We start from the raw sequence: 23,810 nt of genomic DNA, 5'->3' as shown, positions 1-23,810 counted from the left end.
GCCGAAGTAACACAATTGTCTTCTTTTCCTTTCACCTTTTTCCACCACCATTATGGGAGAATTAATTGACACATTATCTTCCCATTAAGAAGCGATTTTACTATCAGATACATCCAGTAGTGATAACAGGGCCCACTAAACACCGAACTACACAACTACACACTCCACCTGAGAACAGAGGTAAGTGTTATAATGCAAAGATTTAACATGCTATTGCCAAATCAATTTAAAACTGATTTATGAAACTGCGGATGGCCGATTTTCAGACAATTATGCATTTAACACCATCCACTCATAATTTCTCACATTTTGCCCATAAAACGGAAATGAATGGATAATATTGTATTAATTGTGGCATAACCTGTATCAACCTGTATTCCATCATAAATCGCTAAAGATCTTTTATCAGAAATATACATATCCGTATATACAATTCGCAATATTATTAGAATTTGCATGAACAATTCAATATTATTTATTATAATTTATTTTATGATTATATATACATTATAATATTCATATTATAATACATTTTATAACTGTCTAACTTTATTACAATCAAAAAATCTGTATTTACGTTATATATAAATAACTATTATATTATACAGATTTATGATTATTATTAAAGGTGCACTGCTACTAAATTACTCCCCAATACAGATTAATTAATTAATTAATAATTCTGTATGTTATTAATTAATTTAAGGACTATTAATATTGAGCATCAAATTGGTGTTGTTTCTTAACATTATTTATATAATTCAAATTCATTGCATTTTCCTGTTCTCCTTTTATTGACTTTGATTTGATCGGCCCTGATCATCGTCTGTTTTTAAACTATCGTCCGATAGCCAATGGTGTTAAAATTGCTTTTATCAACCGCTACCGATTATTGGCCGATATATCGGTGCATCTCTAATTATAATACATCTTCACATTTAGTTTTTTAAACAGACATGGTGATGGAGAGCCACCTTTTTGTTCTTGAGTTGGATCAAAGCATAAATCTGTCTGATATGCCCTATGAACTTCTATAAACTACAGAAAAATACTTTCATAAAATACAACAAAATCCTATTCATTTCTATGAAGCAAAGAGTTCAAAAAGGTGGTGTGTAACAGGACTGACCCAGGCCTGATCAACAACCATCCAGAAGCAAAGCAGCTAGTATCTCATTCAATGAACAGCCTACAATAAATCTGTTTGTCCAAAGACTAGAATCCTTTTAAAGACTTATGCCTCTCTGGTTATGGCTGAGCTTCTCAAAGCGTTTTGGTTTGTATCAGCATATGCCGTTTATTGGCAGAATCAAGAGGTTGAAAAGAACAGACTCCCATGCAACGGAACCGTTCCTCTTGTAAATGATTTAGGGATCAGTCACGGCCGATTAGGTCTGAGCCGCAGATATTTGAGAAAATGGAGGACTTGTGTACGGCTCGTCAACATCTTAGCCCCGCCGAAGCCGGCCAACAACGCCGGGCTTCCCGACACGTTCGGCACCGAGGACGGTGAAGCGAGCTTTTATTTGATGTACAATAAAAGCATGTAATACTCGATTCTCGGCCAAATCGGTTTAGACAAGCTGACACAATGAAGAGAAGCAAGGCATGATGGGATATGACTCGGGCTGTGCCAGCAAAAAGACAGACGAAAACAAATCAAGACTCAGCACTGGAGCATCTTTTAACCTTCCTACATCGCTGGCCTTTTAACCTATATGAAACAAACACAGACGATGCAGCAAATGTCACAATATAAAGTGTAAAAGAACTACGATTATAAACCTTTCATACAGTGAAATGGATAAAAAATTATATTAGTCATATAGATAATGAACAAAAAACCTACTATAGTCTTAAAGCCAAAGCCCAGCTCATGTTTTTAAGAGCCTTAATATCGGTAAGAGGCAGAAATAGATTGAGGGTCTTTGACATGCGGTGGCAAAAGTCTTATCATACGTCACATTGTTCCAGCAGTGGATTTCTTCATTAATTCAAAAGCTCAACCCGGGGGGCTAAAAGCACTGACTCATGAACTATAGCACCTGACACAAACGTGGCACCCAGCGATGTAAAGCAAGGAAAATACAAAGAGAATCTGAATTGTTCCATGGAAGCTACTATAGTATACTCATGTAGACAGAAAAGCTCACATGCACTATAGAGATACCACAAGAATGTCATAAAACCGAGTTCAGATTTGCCAAGTCTGCAATCAAAGGCATCTATTATTCAAGTTTTTCCGATGTTAACTCAAAACTGATTTGTAAAAAAGTATAATAGCTTCTCAGAAGGAGATTTTAAGCAGAAAAGCAGTGCTGTGTTCATGTAGAGCGTATTTTCCTTTGAGTGCTGTTATTTTTAAAGGTTAACAGTAAGTGAAACACACCTCTGGGGTTTTGAGAACACACTTTAGTCAGCCAGTAATTTTCTGTATTGTACATAAGGTAGGTGCGGAAAAAAGCGATTTGGAATTGAAATGAGCTGAATATTACAGAAGAATCGGGCAAATATTTGTGAAAATTATGTCCTTATTACAAAGTCTAACACTTGCAGCAGATTCCCGTTAGGTGCCAAAATGTTTAATATTTCATTAGAAATGTTTGTGTTTTCTGTGTTTTTAAGCTGGTGGAAGGAGAAAGAGAGAGAGATATAGGGAGAGAGAGAGGAAGTCTAAATGAACGCATGACTCACAGCGGAGGTCCTGCATCATCAGCTTCTCATACAAGATTTCTTTCTGCAAATACTGCAGAAAAAATAATAAACATTTATTATTGATAGAAAAAAACACACATCAATATATAATAAACTGATGATTTGGCCGAAAGCTCACCGGATTCTCGTCCATCAGGTCTTATTTATTAATCTAGCTAGTATATTGACCGCTGCATAAGCTGTGCTTAATACTAGGGGATACACAAGCTGTCCATGTAAGCAGCTTTCCAAGGCCAATAAATATACTGATATATTCACTTCGAGCTAAGTTCTTTAAAAAAAATGCACGTGATATACATCAACAACATTTTCTTTGCCGAAGCGCAGATATAAATGCACTCATAGCGAGGCAGCATACTATGAAAAGCTTGAAGTTGTTGTATTCTCCGCGCCGTGGATATGACTGTATTCCTCTCTGTAATTTGACTTAAGTGAAGCGACGCGTGTTTCCTTAAGCCTTTTCACTCTCTTAACAAGCACGTCTAGACAACCAACCTGGCAGGCGATGTTTGACATATTTTAATGCATGAATAACATTTTCATGAAATTTTTACAGGCGTGTATATATAATTTACATGCTCTCTCTTTGCTGGTACTGATCAGAGAGCGATGCTCAAATCACTGCTGGTTTCTGCTCTCTCTTCGTGCACATTCAGCCTCATTCAACACATTGCTGTCTTAAGCGCCAAACTGACTCGACCTTGTTGTGATGCATCCTGTAATTACGACTCATTCAGGATTTATATGCCAAACACATTCAGCTTAAGACATCTCAAATGAATCAGTCCAGCCACATTCAACAGAAGTTCACAAATAATGTTCTCAGTTCGCACTCTGTAACTGGTGACTTCGCACTTTGAGCTCTGTTTACTGTCTAGGGCAGTGGCATCTAAACTGAGACAAGCGACAACAGGGTGGAAAAAAGCATAAAAAAGCATTTAAAAAGCATTTTAATTAATGATTTTGTGAGAGGCCAAAAAATTTTTATATAACGTGTACAGCACAATGCTACTGCTAGTGGTGTCAAATATTAAACAGTTATTAAACAACTATTAAAACATTTCTGTTAATTGAAATGAAAGAAAATATTTCCCTTAATAGTATAAGAAAAATGTCAACGAAATGAACATGAAAATGTTGCCTTAGCAACTTGAAATGAGTTCATTCACTACAACAATGATCAACTAAAAATAAAGTAAAACTTAAATAAACTTCAACACATTTAGCAACATAAATACAAAAAATAAATAGAATAAACAAAGTATTAAACAAATTAATACTAATAACATATCAGAAAATATTAATATGATATAATACAAAAACTAAACATGTAAAAACAAAAGCTAATATAAAATATTAATAAAAATACAATAAACCTGAAAAAAACCTATTAAAACTGGTCTACAGTTGTTTAACTAAAGAAACAAAATAAATGAATTCCCCTTCCATTATCTGACACAAGTGCAGCGCAATCCCACAATCCCACTGTCCTTTCATAGAAGTAAGCGAACACCTTTTGAGAAGATTTCCAAAAAGCTCTTGAAGATTTGAAGACTTATTTTAAACAATCTATTTGGTATAAGTCAGTTAGTCTGTACGTTTAATGTGTTGCACAGTTTTTATATTAATATAGCATTTATAATTTCACAAAATAATTTCTGTGAACACACAAAAGGAGGCTCACAAATGGATGATTACTGTGAAAATCTATCCACATAAAAAATTACAACCTCATCTCAGTAAGAACTCGGAACGTTTACACCTCAACTCGGATCGAGCTTATTAGAGACCCGCTTTTGGTTAGCAACCAAAGTTTCACCTACCTCAGATTTTTTTGTGACCAGGGGATGAACGCGGATGCAAGGGACCAACGCCTGTAACCTGGGGTGTGTACAGGATCCTGCAGTTTAAAACAAAGCAAATACATACAGCAACATGATTTTAACAGCACAAAATATATAAATGCAATAGTAACACAAAAGTACATCTGATGCGAATAAGAAGTGTTCTTTCGTGAGCAAGACTAGCCACCACAAAGCTAGCGATAGTAGGGTGGTTGCTAAGGTGTTGTCATGCAGTTGCTAGGGGCTTTGCTAGTACAAAAGAACCCACTCTTAAGATATTCTGCTCTCTGTGACTTGAGCACTACCTTCAATGTAAGTATATAGGAGAAACCCTCAGCACACTCCTCCTCACCAAACCAAATAAATTAAGGTGTCATTTATATTCATAGGGGTTTGTTCAAATCTTTAACCCCCCTGAGCAACAGGAATCGTGAAAATGTGTTTTACAATTAGCCCATGGGCTATTTTGACTTTAATATGGAAGCTAAATTTACTGTTGAAGAAGAAGTGACACATTTTTCATTGGAGTACCAAGCTCATTTGACCTTGGAGGTCACGGCGCTCTGCCTCCCTCCCGCTCCCACCTAATGGAAACTTTCAGGGCCGGCATAACCCTTGAGTAACTTGAGATCCCATTATTTCAATCATAAAGATGTTGACAAAGATAAGCCCGTTATGCATAAAGGTTGAACAAATGTAGACTAAAGTAGAGCGCGAAAATTCCAAACACAGTTTGGTGTTTAATTCGGAATGTGTTGCAGGAGCTTTAATAGGGGTTTAGTTGTATGGGTTACAGCGGTCATTGATATTTGAAGAGCATTCTGTTCATACGATATTTCGTATGTGGCAGCGATGACAGTCACGCCACAAATGCTCGGAAACTTTTACTGACACAGCACAACAAAGATATGTTAGACGACATCAAAGCTTAGGTTGAAATGTAACACGTTGTTGTCTACAACACGGTATCAGATGCTTAAATCTTTTCATTACAGTAACTGATGATAAAATGTGTGGCAGATTAAGAAAGCAGCGTCGAAATAACACGGTCATGTCTTGTTTCAGATTGGATGACTGAATTTATTGGACATCAAAGCGACCTACAGCGTAGTAATGGTACCTTCAATAGCGCAGACACCAATTTACTCATTAAACTTTAATGCAAATGGTATCTCGATTTCCATCCCTTGATGCACATAATTTGACTAAACTAATTATGTATTTTATTTGAAAAATACAGTCAGAATAGTTAATAGCAGAAATACCCATGAGGTAACGTAGGCTTTGCCCTTAGCTTTTAATGAAAAATTATAGTGACGAATAATATTTGAACGCTTCACGAAAAAGCTGCCCATTTGCCATGTCAATGACTTATCAGTGGTGCTAAATCTGGTTATATTTAGTCTTCAGTCTTGGACTCATTGAACTTCATTCCACACAGAACAACAACGTTGCATGTGACCTTACCAATGTAATGTTTTATGAGTTTCAAAAGCAATTAGTATCCATCATCCTTCCAAAGAGGTGTTAATGCATACAAGTGAGAAGCTTCAAGATGAATATTTAACACTGTATATGCTGTGGTGCTGCTGCACTAAACCTACGTTTCCATTAATTTATAGCTCATGCATGTACCCGCGTTTGGATAAAAGCTGAATAATGAATGCCAAAAACCGTGAATGCAAATATTTTTCCTCATAAACAATTACACAATTATTAATGCAGAAGGAACTGAATTGGCTGTCCTTGAGGTTGAAAACTAACATCATAGAAAAGCAGTACATGCTGAGCCTAAATGGACTGATCGACATAAACAGCAAAAACCCACACAAAAGCACTTACTGCCCTAAAGGGACAGTTCACACAAACATCAAAATTCAGTCACTATTTACTCACCCGCATGTAAATTTCTTTCTTTCACAAAAGACCACTGGGCAGAAAATTTAAGTTGATGTTTTCTATACAATGGCAGAGAATGTTCCCAGGAGACAAGAAAGACTATAAATTATAATACCGGCAGAGGTCTGTATGATTATGATCCCTATACCGTATTCAATAGAACAGATTACATTCAAGATGCCCAAAATTCTGTGACTGATATCAGACCTAGTGTGACAAATCACGTTTTGGTTATAACACACGTGTCGTGTGGATTACTCTTATGACCCTTGACCGGAGCTTGACCGCCTAAGTAACCAATCATTCTTTGATTAAATAGAATTGTGTTCATTTTTTTCATAAAATATAGGCCCTATTCCTTTACAAGACACCTTCTAAACTTACTGAATTTAATGACCATGAATCAGGTGCGTCCCAATTCACATATCACTGCATCCTTATAAAGAATTTTCTAGTATAAATAGAGTAGTACATTGGGTGAAAAAAAGATTTACAATTAGTCAGTGGTTTGGTTGTTGCGGAATAGGTGTGGCAAAAAATGCAAATGTTAGTAATTTTCCCTTAAAGGAGCAGTGTATGAAATGTAGCGGCATCTTGCTGTAATGTTGAAAAATACCTAGGCTCACTATACCACTTGCCACTCCTTTCCGAAGCACTACTGTGGCTGATACAGAATTAAGATGTTGTCACGTTTTCGCTTCTTTGCCAAAGTAATGACTAACACTACTCCTCTAAAATAAAAACTTTAAATGTCTACTACTGTAGTGTGTAGTCCACGTACACATTTAGTAATCATTGGCCTACACAGTCTTTTTGTGATGCCATTATAAGAGTCATATAAGAGTTAACATTTTAAAAGGAGCAAACACATTAATATCAATACAAAACATTACTGTCCAAAAAAGAGTCTAATGTGCTCGGCTGTGTGTTGTAGGCCTGTTCGTGAGCTTTCAGAAGTACTCATACTTAAATGAAAGAAGTACACATTGAAGTACACTAGAACTAATGTTCTGTACATTGCACATGTAACATCACTCAGTCGAAAGCCTGGGACACTTTCTAAATAAAAGCATGAGGGTCACATCTAAAACAAAATTTGTCGAGGGAGGAGAAACATCTGATGTTTGTGTGTTTGGCTTTGGCCTGGAGTATTTGTAGAACTGTATTGTCAAGGTGGAAATATTCTTCATCAAGTGCCTATTTAGTAACCAAGTTGATTTTTAGAAGTGGTCAACAATAAGTTACTTGTCATTTGCAGAAACCATGTGTAAGACTGCTATTGTGGTCTTAATATTGCTCTTTATAACATCAGACAACTTCTGATCACAGTTTCATATATTTTATTTTTCAGTGATTCTGCAGTTGCAGGGTATAAACAGGTGCTAGAAGATGGGGAGACCGGGGCTGGTTGTCACACATTCGGTTTGGAGCCAAAAATGACTTACAAATAGATACAATATCCAAAATATGCTTTTAATAGCATCTTTTCTCCTGGGAAATATCAATGGAAATGTTGATTTTTGTATCCAACACTTGACGGCCAGAAGCCGACTTGAAAAAATAAACCAGATTTATAAATAAACTAGTCAGGTAAACAAGCCCTGGTCTCCCCTAATACAAGGATAAAATGTTAACTATTAACCATTAGTTAACTTGATCCTACAAACTGTTACTCTTGTTATTACATTTACTTTCAAAAGTAGCCTACTTGTGCGCCACAACCCACCGCCACCTGGCAGCCTATAGTTGGGCATCGTAGGCACGACCCAACACGATGGCATATGGTGCCCTGCTATCTATACAGGCAGCACGCGAAGTTTTGAGGCACAGCCAGAAAATCCTGTAGCAATTTCACAACAAGCTGAACCGAACTAAATTAAGCCAGAGAATTTGTACAGTAGTCCCATATGCTGTCCACCAGTATAACACGATCAAGTGAGTTGGAACAGCAGACCTAGGGTGTTGTTTAACAGTCCGGACGTCTTAAAGCGCTCGCAGAGGTCTGCAGTGGAGTGGCGAGGAGACGCGCACTGCGCTATGCGTTCATAAGCGCTTCAAAACGCACCGTCAGTTCCAACGCAAAAATGCACGATTTCGATCAATTAAAAATGCATTTGCTCATCAACGTTAAAAGCCAACTGTCTTCTCAAAATAGAGAAAATATAAAAAGATGCATTCGCTCAGTGGTTACCAGTAAACGTCCAGATAAACAAAAAAGAACAAAAGACAAAACAGTCAGAATAAAAACAAAACCACCTGCTCCTACACAGGATAAACCGCACAAGGCAATTCGCCTCCACTGTCCGAAGAGCGCTGGACGAGACGGGCACATTCAAGAGTTGATTTATGTTAACCAAAGTTATCCAAAACCTTACGCGCTCCACCTCTCCAAGACGGTAAAAGCCGGCTTCAGACGACTGCCGCTTGAATTCAAAGGAAAATCAAAACGCAAGCACATCCCAAATAAAAAAAATAGGGCGTGAAAAAGAGACAAAGATGAAGAAAATAGAACATGAGAGTCAAGTACTCACCGTTGAAAATGGCAGAGAGTAAAAATGTTGAAAGAGTAACAAGACAGCGGCGGAGGGTGATGGAGACGCGAGTGCTGTCAGAAGCGCAATGACTTGGAGAAGCAGAGGCTTCACAAAAAAACATCACCGGTGTGGACCAAACCATTGTGCCTGCGCGGGGAGGCGAAGGATATCAGTCGTGCGCATTGAGCCAGTTGGGCATTTGGTGTCGTTGGCTTTTTTAAATTAGGCGAAAATGTTACAGATCTAGCGCGCAATTCGTGCGCGGCATTTACTGAACGGTAGTTGCATTTAAATAAAGCGCGTGACAAACACTTGGTCATATTGAACTTTTTATGTAAATCTGCTTTGCAAATATACCATACCATGAAAAGCACTATAAAATAGCCTACATTTGAATTGAAGATTGAATTGAGCACTTGCAGTGTATTTTTGGAAAGGTCGCGGGTAGCCTACATTACAATGTAGGATAGCCTACACTATTCAAAGCATTGTTGTTTACTGTAGGCTACTATAACAGCTGACCAGTTAAGCTTTGTAAAACATGCCCACTGAGAATACGAAATGTTTCTTATTTTGAATTATATTTTTACAGTAAATGTAATAAAAAACTTCCTAGAAGCACCAGATGTTGCTGTGATTGTAATTTGTATTCAGTTTAAATCTATCACTGAATATCGTTCCTTGGAAATATATAACTATATATAATATAATAATAATATATAACAAAGACTTGATACATAAACAAGACACATGAACAGACGCACACACTTATAAAGATACAGGCAATGCCAGACAGTAACACTTGGGGCAAGGATTACAAAGACTCTTTTCTTTGGTATTTATCGCATCTCCGTAGGGCTTATACGCACGTTCCACACTTATTTTTTTGTTTATGTTTTGAAGGAGACGTCCTTCTATGTGCAAGCAACAGCTTAGCCTTGAGCCCGAGCTACAAGATTCCATTAAACTGATTTAAATTCAATTCCTCACAGGGGATGTAAAATGTATCAGGGCGAACAAATATAGATATGTCACTATCGATGATAACGTGGTAGGTGTGAGGGATAAGTGACAGACTGAGGGGGTGTGGGTGGAAAAAGAAAGAAAATTGCAAAAAGTTTGAAGACCAAAAATACCTGAGTTATTACAAGTAGTCAAAATAAGGAAAAACAGTTAAGAGACGTTGTGAGCATGTTAGAAAATCCAAGCATCAATAACTCATGTTAGTTCCTGCACATCTGCTCCAATTGATACTCATCCAAATTCACAGCTTCTCTGCGTCCTTTGAGAGTCGAACTCTCTTCATAGTGCTCTCAAGATTTGGTGAATCCTGTTAATGTGGAAAAAAGGCCTGAAGAGATTCTATTAAACTGACTGGTGAAGACAAAGGATTGGATATCTGTCTCAGTTCCTCGCGCAGCGATTTGCTTTTTTAAAATTCGACGTGAGAAAACAGAAGCGAAATGCCACGCGGGTCCTCTGAGAAAAGCTGGCAACAATATCAGAAAGAGCCAAGTTTCTGTGTTGTCTCTAACAGAGCCGAGAGAAATCATTATAGGGTTTATACAGGAAAAACTGGAGGACAAAATGAGCCGTAAAATTTTGGTTAACACGTTCGCAAGCTCTTTCTTCTAGTCCGTCATTAGTCACAAAGGCAATTCCGATGCTGCGGCTGTATTTCAAAGCAACAAATCTGTGTTGCCTTAGGTAACACAAAAACCTGAGCTGGTGGCAGCCCAAGATAGCCTGTAACTCCGCCAGAAGGCCAGAGTCATAAATATACAGTGTTTGGGTGAGGCTGTTTGACGCTTTTGCAGGGAAATAAATTGTTCACTATGGGGGTATTATTCACTCTTATGGGCTTGAAGAGAACCAGACTGTCAACATACTCTCAGACTTCCCCTTTGTTTTACCAGCAGATTTATGGAAATATCTGCTGGTAAATTGGTCAATTTCTTGAACTTATCAGTTCAGAGGTAATTATGTAGAGGGAAGGGGACTCATTCATTAACAGAGCACCTCATTAAGTGTAAGCATATTGACGAATCAAGTCTCAATAATTATTTCGCATCGGGATAATAGCCGCTGCGCTGTGTCCTTGGACAGTTCACTGAATATGTCAACACCATGGGACTGAGGGTGGTCTATAATATCTTGGAAAGCTGTTAGAATGCCCCTTCACCTTGATGGAAGTTAATTGGAAGTTTGCAATATGAACTGGGTCATCTTTTTTATATAGACAATCCGTTTCTTCAACACAATCTCATGGCCAAAGTTGGCTGATTCATTTAATTTAATTTGTACGTTTTCCGTAGGATATAGGGGGACGGTTAGGTTTGAAAGCAAATAGTTTTTTGTAAAAACAATCATAAAATTTTGCAGGATGAAATTGGGCACCTTGTGTTGGAGCCGATGGCAGGGTGGGTAGTGCTCTGACATACGTATGTGACATGGTTGCATTTCAGGCGACCCGAGTTCGAGTCCCAGCTCGTGGTTTGTGGTCCCATACCCCTACTCTCTTACACTTCACTTCCTGTCCCCTCTCCTTCTGTACCGAGACAAAAATCCCCCAAATGTATCTAGACAATCCTAGACTTGTTCTGCAAAAATGTAATGGCCAGAAGATGAATTCTACAGCCGGAGATTGTGTGTCAACACATCTTAAGACACAACACCGGTAGTGTGATGGAGGTGAAGACTGCTGAGGAACTGCCAGAGGTCCAGGCATGACCCACAATCTCTTACGTAGTCTGAAAAGCAGTAAGAAAAGAAGAAAATTAGAGCACAGCCATGTTCAGTAAGAGTACCTGCAGAATATAATAGTCCAAATGGTATAATACATTTAATGTATAGTAGTATTAACAAAACATACGACCCAGCATCTGTGCTTTGCATCAATGCTTCGCACTTTGAGTCATTTCCATATCACTGGAACAATAATGTGGAGGACTGTCAGTCAGACTGCAGGAAGAAGGCAGCAGCTCATCTTTATCCATATGACCTTCTCCTCGGGTCAACAAATCCAGAGCTGCCTCCCCGATTCACAAGAACCTCTGTGTCTCTGATTATTTCATTCATGTATTTATGAGATTCTATTAATATATGTAATGAGTTTGGGAAAAATAAACTGGTGTGAATTAATATTAACAAGACCACACGGATCCAGTACATAGAGAGAGATATTGGCCTCTTAAAATGATGACCCTTTTTAGGCATAAAACCCTCTCCCATACAGACACAACATGTGCACATACATTGTGAAAATCTAAAGTGTATTTTGCGACTGTATCATGTTTTTTATAGAACATTGATGAGGATGAACTTTAGGTTAATAAGGTACTCAATAATGTATTGATATAATTCTTGGGTCAGTGCTAAGAATCTATGTGAAGGATATGACCTTAAAGTATAATGTACCTAACATTCTCAAAGCCATTTTCATGATTTACTGTGTTTTCAGTTTTACAGAAGATAATATTTCCAATACCTGATAATGGTCCAAAAGTATAGACGGTATAGTTTTATCGGATGCATGAGCCTGGCCCTAAGTTAACTTCCGGTTTGTTTTTGTTTATCGGTTTGGCTAGTGGCAATAATATAACTATTTATGTTTCTTTTAATTTATATGAATATTACTTTGTTAATATTTTGTTGTATTAAAAAAACAATTTGTTGATCGGGTCGTGTTACTTTGTCGCATTTAAGTTTAGCCAAGTAACTGTTTTTCTACTAACCCAAAATAATACTGGCCGAACATACTTTCAGCTTGCTAGCTAATGAAATGTAATTGATATTTTTTTGGCTTGTAATCAGAAATAATCTGAAGCGACTCTATTCTTTGCGGATGTGTACCGGTAAATCCGGGGCACAAAAGCATTCATGCGCAGTAGCGTTTGTTTATATTTTTGCTAAAAAAAGCGTCATTTTTTCCTGCTGTCCAGAGTTCTGAATTTGACCTTATATTTGTTTATCATAATAAGCTGTTTAATTACTTTCCTTTCCATTTAATCAATCAAAATTCATCAATGAAACTTTCCATGACCCTTCTCATTGCAAAACGTGGTCGAACTCACTCCAGTGGACTTCGTTTCTCTTGGCTGAAAACCTTCTGTCTGTTCTCTGAATGGCTCCATCGCTTCTCTAATAGCAGCCACTTCCTGGCATTTAGAAAGGTCAAGGGTCACTAGTTTGAGCGGCATATAGATCTTAGACTGGACTGGTAGTTCAAAAAAGGTCGTGTCGAACCAATTTGCCGGCTACTTACAACACCACTGTAACGTCTTAAACTCCGCAGCTTCATCCCTATTCACAGCGGGAGGCCATTCCCACCAGTGCCGGTGTGCGAATGGGTTTAAATGCCAAGGATTCCCCGTCCTCGAGCCCCCGTAGAAGTCACTAGAACAAGTGGAACAAATAAATAAAAAAGTGACCTGATCTCCTCGATCTGCGTATAAATAACATGAGTTTATTCTTTCCGGTGGGAAAAGGGTTACGTGCTCAAACACGTCTAAATTGCGAGAACGAAACGATGAACGTGCACAAAATAGGGTGTCCGATTAGACCAACAATCACACCCTACACGTTACGATTGCAAAATAAAACCAAAATATATTATTTCGTAGCGTCATTGGACGTGTCTGCTCTTCACTTTAAAGTGAGGTTTGGCATTAAGAGCATCACCCACATTGTACAGCATGCAGTTTCTTCTTTGTAAATGCACACGGCATAAAACAGTTAAAAATTACATTAGCAAGCCAATCTTTATTGGTAAGTTTGTGTTTTATTTTGAACGTCTATCATTATCATCCCTAGATGCACCTCTTCTTGACTGTACATAAGTCAGAAGTCAATGAAACTGAGAATCATTCCTCTTGTGCAGAATCTGCTTTTAGTTACAATATTGCGTATAAATAGTTACAATATAATATACATTTTGACATGATTTATTGACAAAACTAAATGATACGGTGTCAATCAGGGTCGTTTCTTTTTAACCTTTAAATAAAAAAGTCACTCAGTACAGTCAAACTATTGTGAGATTTGACAAAAAACGCAGAACGGGCAATAAAGACGGCGCTTCAACTTCAAAATATGTTTTTTCTTAGTGATACAAGCATTTCAGTCTAATTCCATAAAGACTGATGTAATAATTCAAGCGTCATTTGCTTCACTTAAGATGAAGCAAATGTCCACTGCTTTTAAATGCTCACCAACTTCCATTCAACTAGCTTTCATACATCTATTCACGTGTTCCTCAAATTAGAAGTGAAAGCTTTGAACGTTTTCCTTGAACAATGAGGGCGACCGAACAAAAGCGTAAGTGCTGAGATGGGCCGCCAGTGCAGTGAGAGAAAATTGTGTCTCTTACAAAAGTGCTATGATAAACAATGAGAAACATAATATATTTGCTACGTGTCGCGAAAAGTCAACAAAACACCTGGGCGAAAAATAAAACTTTTTCGACATAAAAAGTTGATTATAGTCGACGTGCATCAAGGCCGTTTTCGACATAAAGCTTTTTGTGTCTGACGTTCATAGCTTTGAGAAGAGTTGGTTTTTAATATGTAATGCATTGTAATCCGACTTAAAATTGTAATAAGCTTTAATGTGGGATCTACTGTATGTAAACGTGTTGATTTTATCATGACTTTCAAGATACTTTTTCACAAGAACAATTGAAATGCAACAACTGCAAGCTGTGTGGTCATTTACCTCAATAAAACCAGTCCACCATCAGATTATTCAGTAAACGCAACAGTTATTCAGTAAATAAATTCCAGGTTGCATCTCTGACCTCTTAATTCAGCCCACACACGTACAACAGACCAAAATAAAGTGCACAAAGAGCGAATAAAGGGCCTTTCACTCCTCATGAGAGTGAGCTGCAATCTAAGGTACAATTTTCAATCACAGCATCCTTTCATGTGGACACTCAACTAACAGCTGTCCTTGGGAAAGCCCTTGACCAGCACATCTTGTGTCGCTAATGCATAGAGAACATACGCTGGAAATTGGTTCCCTGCAAATCTAGAATCAGCACTGGTTTTAAACTATTGTAGAGACCCACTTGAAATCATGTTCAGGAAATTTGAAGACGTGCAGATTTAATGTTCCAGCTCAGTGTATATTTTTATTTTCCAAAATGATGTCCCAGTTATCCATAAAGGTTTTCCGTTGCTTTCAATAAAAAATGTAGGGAAACAAAATGTCAATGCCATAAGCTTTGCAGCTGTTCGATTGTCAACAAACAAGTGTCCTTGTACGAAATTGTAATGATGCTTAACAATGCCAGCTATAGGTGAGAGGTATAGGTATACTATAGGTACAATAACTTACATTTTTAACACACCTGTTTTTGCATTTCACATTTTTGTACATTTTTTACGTTAATTCCAGCAACATGAGACCCTTTTTAATTCATTTACTGTATGTCTTTGGTTTTACAAATAACGAAATACAAATTATTCAGCAGAAAAAAACCCGCGAGAAGCCAAAAAGACAAATCACACGTGAACATTACCTCTTATCTCTCTAAATATATTTATATGCGTGCTACAGATGTGGCTGTTTGGTCAAATGCCACGTAAGTGTCAAACAGGCTTGTTATCGCAGATATTCAATCAATATTTAATTTCAGACTAATTCTGTGACAGCTGGTGGGCAGAAATGTTTTTATAAAAATTAAACATAGCATTTGGTTAGGGATGAGCTAATTCAATTTTCAGTTTTCTCATATCAGACTCACAGAGAGATTGAATCTGATAATCCGCTCCTTCTGCTGTTTACAAGCAAGGATCAAGGCAAACAGTACATCCGAGCGAAATTACAGAAAGAATGTAAATACATTTTATTTTTGGAGAGACACTTTTTTTCTCTTAACTAAGATTACTTTTAAAAGTTCTGTAAACTGTGTGCGCCTTACAATCTCGAATAAAATTTTTAAAAAAGAGTTTATTTTACGCCCTTTACAGACCTTCCGTGACTGCATTTACACTGTATGGGGCAGAAACTTATTTTATCAACAGATAAAAAGACAAAAACATTTGAACTAAAAACAACATGAGCACAAAGTAAGCTTGACAACTTGACCCATTATACCCCAAAATACTTTGTTTCAGGGAGCCAGTTCAACCGTTGCAGCTATGTCTGAAAAATCTAAAAACTTATCCTGTTGGTTATTTTATTTGAATGACAGATAAAATATATAGTATAACATGAAAATGAAGTAGTTTTCCAATGGGATATTTAATCCTGAACATCTAATGCTCCTAACGGTACAGGCCTGTTGACCCTACTAACTACATTTATCTGGGAAGCTATCGTCAACTTTCTAAAAGTTTATTTTATCTCTATGCATTTTAACAAAACAAATGATGTTGTCTTTCAAATGTCTTCATACTAGTGAACTTAACAACAGGAAGGAAACCGAGCAGAATTCGATATCCAAGTCCAAAACTCCAAACACACCACAGGTTTCTTTTGCTCCACATGTGCCGTGTATTGGAACAGACAGATAGCAGGCCGCGCCAAGTGCGTTTTAATTAACATCCATCCGCGCTCTCGCCAAGGCCGGCTGACCCACTACTGTGATGCCAAAACACATTTGAATCATCTGTAATGAGCAGATTAGTTTAGCATGTTAGCACAGGAGGAACAGGTTGAGATCAGATGCAACAACAGCTGAGTTATTCTCCGAGAAAGACAAAAAGCAAAGAGGGTTGCGAGAGAGCGACAGTGCTGGAAAAATAGTGCTAGCTCATCTCATTTCTCAAATCTCTTTAATTGGAGATGTGCATTCATGCTGGTTTTTGTAGGGTGGAATCAATGTCGGCCCTGATGTTCCATTTCCTCCTACAAAGGGCCGCTAGGTTTTATTGGCAAACTAGATTGGCTGTCTATCATCCTGGTCTCAATGCACACTGTGTCTTAGCCATCGATACGATAACAAACAAATCCAGCCTGAGTGAAGTAATGTTTAATTCGCATATTAGCTCCAATGAGTTGCATTTACACTTGCAAAATGTATAACAATTAAACCTCACATCAAACAATACCAAAAAACAAATTTCAGGAAAAAGTTCAACTGAATAGTTTACCTCGTAAAATTGACACACAACCTGTCAGACCTGCATTCGGAAAAGTGAGGAAGTAGCTGGAGAATATGAAAGAAATGATTGCGATGCGGAGTAAACTGTCAATGTACCGGTGGCCTTGCTGTGGTGAGGTCTTGCGGCAGACGCAGTACACCGAGGGACGGAGAATGGCCTATCGGCTGTTCACACACAATGATAAGTGAGGCGGATGGCGATATGGATTAGATTGAGTCAGGGGGTCTTAATATTTTACACATGCCGCTCGGCGCTCGCAGCCATTTCGAACAGCTCCCATAGATGGATTTGCCTTTTGATGCATGATTTCTGCAGTTGACAGTGAAAGAGAGAGAGACCGGGAGAGATTCTTATCAACTTCAGTGGATCGGGGAAACAGGCAAAATGGAGATGGCTATCACAAGTTTGTGTACGTCTATATAAACCTCATTCATGTTTACAAATCTTTATTTTGTATACATGTACAGTTTTGTGCCGAATGACACTGTGCAATTATATAAGATGGTATAAGACTTCATGACATGTATAAGATGTCATGCATATGTGTTTAGTGTTCATGCTCCGACAATTTCAATGATTTCAATGAGCATTCTCTGTGTTGCACCTTGCAATCTTCATTTTTTTGTCCCCTTTTTGTTTTGTTTGTACATACCAATAACATACCTAGAAAGCAAACAGCTACGCAAGCAATTTTCAGTGTAATTAGATTTTTGTTTTAAATAATGAATTACATTTATACAGTGCTTTAAGTGGGCACTCAAAGCACTTTACATTGAAGGGGGGAATCTCCTCAACCACCACCAATGTGCAGCATCCACCTGGATGATGCGACGGCAGCAGAGAGGTTAACATCTTATCCGAAGGACGGTGCTTTTTGACACTAAAGTGTCCCCGTCCCTATACTGAGCATAAGGACCCACACAGGGTGAGCACAACACAAACAGCTCTTCCAGCAGCAACCTAGCTTTCACAGCAGGCCTCCCATCCAGGTACTGACCCGGCTCATCCCTGTTTATCTCCAGTGGGCAACCAGTCTTGGGCTATAGGGTGATATGACTGCTGACATAAGACATTGCGGGATTTAACAAGAGAGTCCGGTGACATCAGCAAAATAAAAGCTTGAGAAAGATTAAAAATATCTTTTTACATTTTGGAAACAGATATGTGTCATAAAGGTACTATTGCAGTCTATTTCTGTAATTCAACATTTTTTCACAAAATCTGTGAACATTCTGTAAAATACAACAGTAAATTCTATCAAATTAATATTTGTTGCCATTCCTCTTCCCTTCGAAAAACTACAGTGGCTGACACAGGTCGTCATGTTTTCGCTTGTTTGCCAAAATAAATAACGTATTTAAAAAACGCGCTCTGTAGAGCAGTTTGTCTGTTTAGGGCTACTGTAGAAGCAACATGGTGAATTCCATGCAAAGGGACCCACGATGTAGATCGAATTAGCTCTTTCTAAGGTAATAAAAACATAACACTTCATTATGTGTATTAAGGTCTTTATACACCTAGTTATGTATATTATATCTATGTTATGCATATCGTAACAGATCGACAAACTAGACTACCTTCAAATGTCTATTCAAGATTAAAGATGCAAAGGAATGATCCCCTAGATACCATATACTAGCATATTCTCGCTGAGAGCAGAAATGTATTGATCAATTCTATCAAAATGCTGATGATGTCATCAATGAATCAAGATGCCTGTCTGATGGTTTGCTCTGGTCAACGACTGATAAGATGTCTTTATCCAGTTTTCTGCACGTGGCAGACTGCAAATTGAAGTAAACCGCCCTTTTGGCAGACAATTCAGGCAAATATGACAAACAATCACACACACACACACCCAGAGCCTCACGCATTAAATTCTGCATGTCTTTTAAAATGTCTATCCACACTCACGTTCTGAGCTAACCACATTTCTCTGCTGACGTCGGGGAAAGGGGATGTTAAAGAGATATATAGGAGACGTTTAAACAACCACCTCTTGACAAGGTTATTGTTGTATGCGGCTTTAGGTCATGTGAAGATGAGGAAAGAGTAATTGAACGCTTTGGAGGACATGCAGTGGATGCAATTACAGCGCGGTTATAGCATGCAGCGAGGGAGTGCCACCCGCAATCCATAAAGATGTCCGAAAGAGAGTAAATCAAGTGATTTAGGGGCAGTAGAATCACCTCGTGCTCCTTCCATTTCAAGAAAAACAGCCTGATCTCACGAGAAACTGTAAATATTTTACCAGGTGGCAAATTTGTAACAACTTGCCCAATTTGACTTGTACAAAAAATGTACGATTATCACAAAAAATAGTCACACCCCTATACCGTCACCTCAAACTGAAACATATAAACGAAATGAGTCGAAATTTATATAATAGTGACAAACTGTCATGAGATTAAGTTGATGCAATTGTACTAGTTAAATGCTAGTTTCCCGTAATATAAAAAATTGTACAGGCATTGAAAGAAATCAAGTTCTAAAAAGCTATGAGCAAAATGTATATTTTAATGTATTTAGGCATTATACTTTTTTTCTCCCACATAAGACACAGACCCTTAAACATTGTCTTTTAAATGATTGGAATGACAACATTGGTCTGGGAGAAGCAACATGACTCAAAGACTTTATTTTTTCCCAAGAGCCTTAAAAAACCTTTCATCAGAACGTAATACCTTGCTCTACCTCTGAAATAATCCTCTTTTGTCTGATGTCACCTAACCCATGAATGCCACGTAACACATTTAGTTCTGGCCCTTCTGGTAAGGCTTTCATTTGATTTTATTATGACTTTTATATGACATTGCATCATTGCAGTAACTGGGTTCTAATAGCGCAACTGGTAAATAATGATGGCACTAGCAATGTCAAGGTCGTGGGTTTGATTTTCAGGGAGCACACAAAAAATGCTGAAGAACTCTGAATGCACTTCTCTGAATGTTCTGTCAACATTTACTCACCCTCCTTCTTTGTTAGGTCGAACACAGAGAAAGATATTCGGAAAAAAGCTTTTAACCAAACAGCTCTTGGCCACCATTGACTACCATAGCAGGAACAATTACAATGGCAGTCAAAAGTGCCCCACTGCTGCTTTTCTACATTCTTCAAAATATCTTCTTTTGTGTTCACGAGTTCATGACATTTATACAGATTTGGAACAACAATAAAGACAGAATTTTTGACTGAACTGTGCTTAACCAATGTAAAGATGCACAGTCCGAACCCAAAGTCTCTATATCCTGATGGTTTTCTCCTTGCAGTTAATGTAATTACTAAAAAAAGACGTCGATTGTATGATGTGCAGTTCCAAGCTGACCTATTGACTCATATGGACAAATATGTTTCAAGAACAATTGAATCACTTATAATTAGCCTGTATTATAGGTCGAGCTAGACAGATTAATGGTCTTTTGTACCCGGCCTGTCAAAAAGTCAATGAAAATAATAAAATAACCCCTGAGCCTTACCATTTATAAATGCTTAAATGAGCACTTCTTTATCTTAATAGAACTACAATCGGTTTTATTGGCACTTTGTGGTTTAAGAACGTACCTTACACTGACTTTATTGCAATTGTCTTGGTGATTAGCTCTAATTGCGGTAAGATCTCGTCTTTGCACTTGACATATTCTGCGGGTACATGACTAGCTTATTGTCATAACTTAAGCACAATATGTGCGTAGCCTTGAAAGTCGCTTTAGTATGAAAATAATTGTAGGGTGAATTGGTCACTTTTTGACATTAAAATAACCCAAGCCGTCTGCTCAAATTATAAATCATTATTATAAGCTTAGCATTGTGAGTAGACGTAAGGTCAGGATTTTATTTAATGCATTTGCTCAATAACTCATTTTGTTCATTTTTAACCCCGAAACATGACATCCTTACTATTAGTATTCACAGAGGTCCTTTCATGCTTTTCTTTTATATAGAATAGTACTTAATCATCTAAAAAAGGGGGGAGGTACATCTCTCTCTCCATGACGTTGGATCTCTCTATGCGCAAAGCCACATCGAGAGAACCATGTGCGGCGTCTCTGTGTTTGTGCATTTCAGAGGAAAGCGTCTCTGTTTGTGTGTGTGTTTGTGCGTGGTGGCGCCCGCATGAGAGGACAGCTAATGAAACGGCATTAGCAGCTGATTGTGTTACTATCCCAGGAGAAATGGAGTTATAAATATACATGGGGCACATGAATAGATCAGGGGGTGAAATAGTGAAGATGTTAGTGATACGCGGTGTGATTTGAGCGTAAATGCAACGACTTACGTTATAAAAGCAAGGCAAAGATGATGTGTGAAGGGCCAGATGAGGGATGTTTTTTTTCTTCTAGAACTTTATTTAAATGTGCAGCCATGAAGCAACACGCACATGCATTCATCATCATAAACAATGTGTATGAGTCTACAAGTGAACTAAGGCCTCATTCATGAACGATTTTTTGTGTAAACCGTTCGTTTAGTCGCTTTGACGTAAATGTTCGTATTTTCTAAATGTTAGTTTGTACGACAGAGATTTACACCTTCTCCTTACCGTGTGCAAATGGTGCGTAAAATATTCAAACGTTCTGTATTCTTTTAGACAAACTGATGACACTGTATTTTGTGTATCATAATGATATTTAACGAGTTCTTTTGACCTGTCTTTTTTGGATAAAATGCAGAGCTCGTCACTATCCTTTTTTTCCAACCACAGTGGAGGAGAGGCGGGACAAACACTACATTGACCAACCATCATACACAACAATGGGGAAGTTAATATGGCTGGTTACGGCATTTTATTAATGGCCTATTTAATAATATTCTTTAAAATAAGACACTAGTAACATGTAACTGAAATGGATATTCCAAATCACAGCAACTTGTCTGCGTAAAAACACGCAGTGCTTCCAAAGCGCAAACAGCTGGTCATTTTTAGAAGAGCACCAGGTATTATTTCGGCTGTCTAAAAACGCTTTGGTGGACACAGTTTCATTTTTTAATTTATTGGTAAGCATAGAGCCTATTATGCATTTATGCAATATTGTTACCAAACCAGAGAATGAAGTCCAAAGGATTCCAGCATTCCTAGATGCTTAATTTGCATAGCTGTAGTGCAGAGGCGGAGATTAGTCTAATTATAAATGAACGTGCATACACGTGCGCGTTCTGTTTACGAGTGATTGGAATTCATTAACATACACATTTCACTATCAAATCTTATGTTTACGAAGTATTTGAGAATCCGGGAGATTCGGGAAGGTCCGTTTTACACGCAAATTACTCTAAATTTAGGTTTCATGAATGAGGCCCATTGTTCCTGCTGGTATCGTGATCATGTAACGTTAGTATTTTACGTACACTTTCTTTCTGTCATTTTGCCGCTATGCTAATAGCAATGGTAGAGACGTAAATGAAAATGATTGACATGATTTCACCAAAAGCTGATTGGACAGATGTGACCCAAATGTCACATCCATCCAATCACGTGCTTATTTTTGTTATATTTCCTATGGACCAATGAGGGTCTGTTTTTGTTCGCGTTAAACTAAATGTCAAATAAAATACTAAATCTGGCCAATAAGAGGCCCCGAAACACGTGGGGCCCCTAGGCTGCAAGCCTGTGCGTTAACCTGCTCCTGGTAAAAGTCTTCATGGATCACAAAAAAACATTTCTCTATCTTGTAGATAAAATGATGCTGTAAAAAGGAACAAGGTATCAAAAAAGTGCAATTTAAGCTTAAGTGCTGAAGTGGAGTGCTGAGTATTGCACGTGCAAATAATCATTTTGTGCCACTTTTGTAGAACAACGTACAGGGGCAATCGCAATGGAGTTGCATGCGGTTAAGTGCTTTGCTCAAGGGCGCAACAGCGATGCATTCCTGACTCAGTTCCCGCAGGGCACCAACCAACAATTGTATGATGACCAGCCATTAGATGCCATCATTTGATTCAAACAAAAAATGGTGTCATGGTCTACCCACCCTCATGTCACTCCAAACTCACATGACTTTTTAAAGCAGTTATTATAAAAAGACCAGAGCAGGAAGAGTAAATGGAAGAAAAGACTTTTGGCTAAATTTGTATCGACTAAAAGATGGCTAGGGCAGTTGACAGTCAGGGGTTATTAGTCAGCGAATCCCATCCTCTTTCATTTAATTGTCATTTTTTGACTCACAATTTTCACACATTATTTTCGTACTTGGCAAGCTAGTAAGATGCCGTGCCGTGCAGAGACCTTTGGAGGGGCAGGTGCTGAAGACTTTTTAACTCGCAAATTCCTCTCCGGGGGGGCCGTCTTCGTCCATTTGTGAAAAGACACTTTGGGGAAAGGGGCAGGGGCTCAAGCACCCTGTATGACTTTCTTTCATTTGCAAAAGAACGTGGCATACGTCTGCATATTTTGAAGAACGTTGGTTACCGACAATAAAAGTGGACCACATTTACTTTTATGGGCAGAAAAGCACTGAGACATTTCTCAAAATATCTTATTTTGTGTTCTACAGAAGAGAGAGTTTTATGTTTCCCACGAGCGGTGAATATTTACATCGCAAAGTACTTAATTATCAATCAACGTCTTTATTCTTTATCTGTATTCGTGTTACTTTCCAACATTTCCGCGCCAGAGCTTAACTGCTCGCTAGCGGGGACACCTTATTTGAAAGACGTGGCCCGAAACCAAACTTGATACTTCACAGCAAGCAATTCCCCTGAATTTGTGATTA

At 38.0% G+C, this 23,810-nt stretch overlaps 1 protein-coding gene across 1 annotated transcript in view; it reads right to left on the bottom strand.

Moving 5' to 3' along the window:
• raly (RALY heterogeneous nuclear ribonucleoprotein) overlaps nt 1-9,079 on the bottom strand; it is a 59,180-nt gene extending 50,101 nt beyond the window's left edge. The window contains exons 1-2 of the mRNA XM_079459826.1: nt 8,990-9,079; nt 4,539-4,615 (exon numbers count right to left, since the gene is read on the bottom strand). The gene's annotated coding sequence lies outside the window, so the exon portion shown is untranslated. The remainder of the gene's footprint in view (nt 1-4,538; nt 4,616-8,989) is intronic.
• Between the last annotated feature and the right edge of the window lie 14,731 nt (nt 9,080-23,810).

The sequence above is a fragment of the Barbatula barbatula genome, assembly GCF_947034865.1.
Source record: "Barbatula barbatula genome assembly, chromosome: 7".
In the NCBI taxonomy this organism is placed as follows: domain Eukaryota; kingdom Metazoa; phylum Chordata; class Actinopteri; order Cypriniformes; family Nemacheilidae; genus Barbatula; species Barbatula barbatula.
This window is presented reverse-complemented; position numbering and strand designations above follow the sequence as displayed.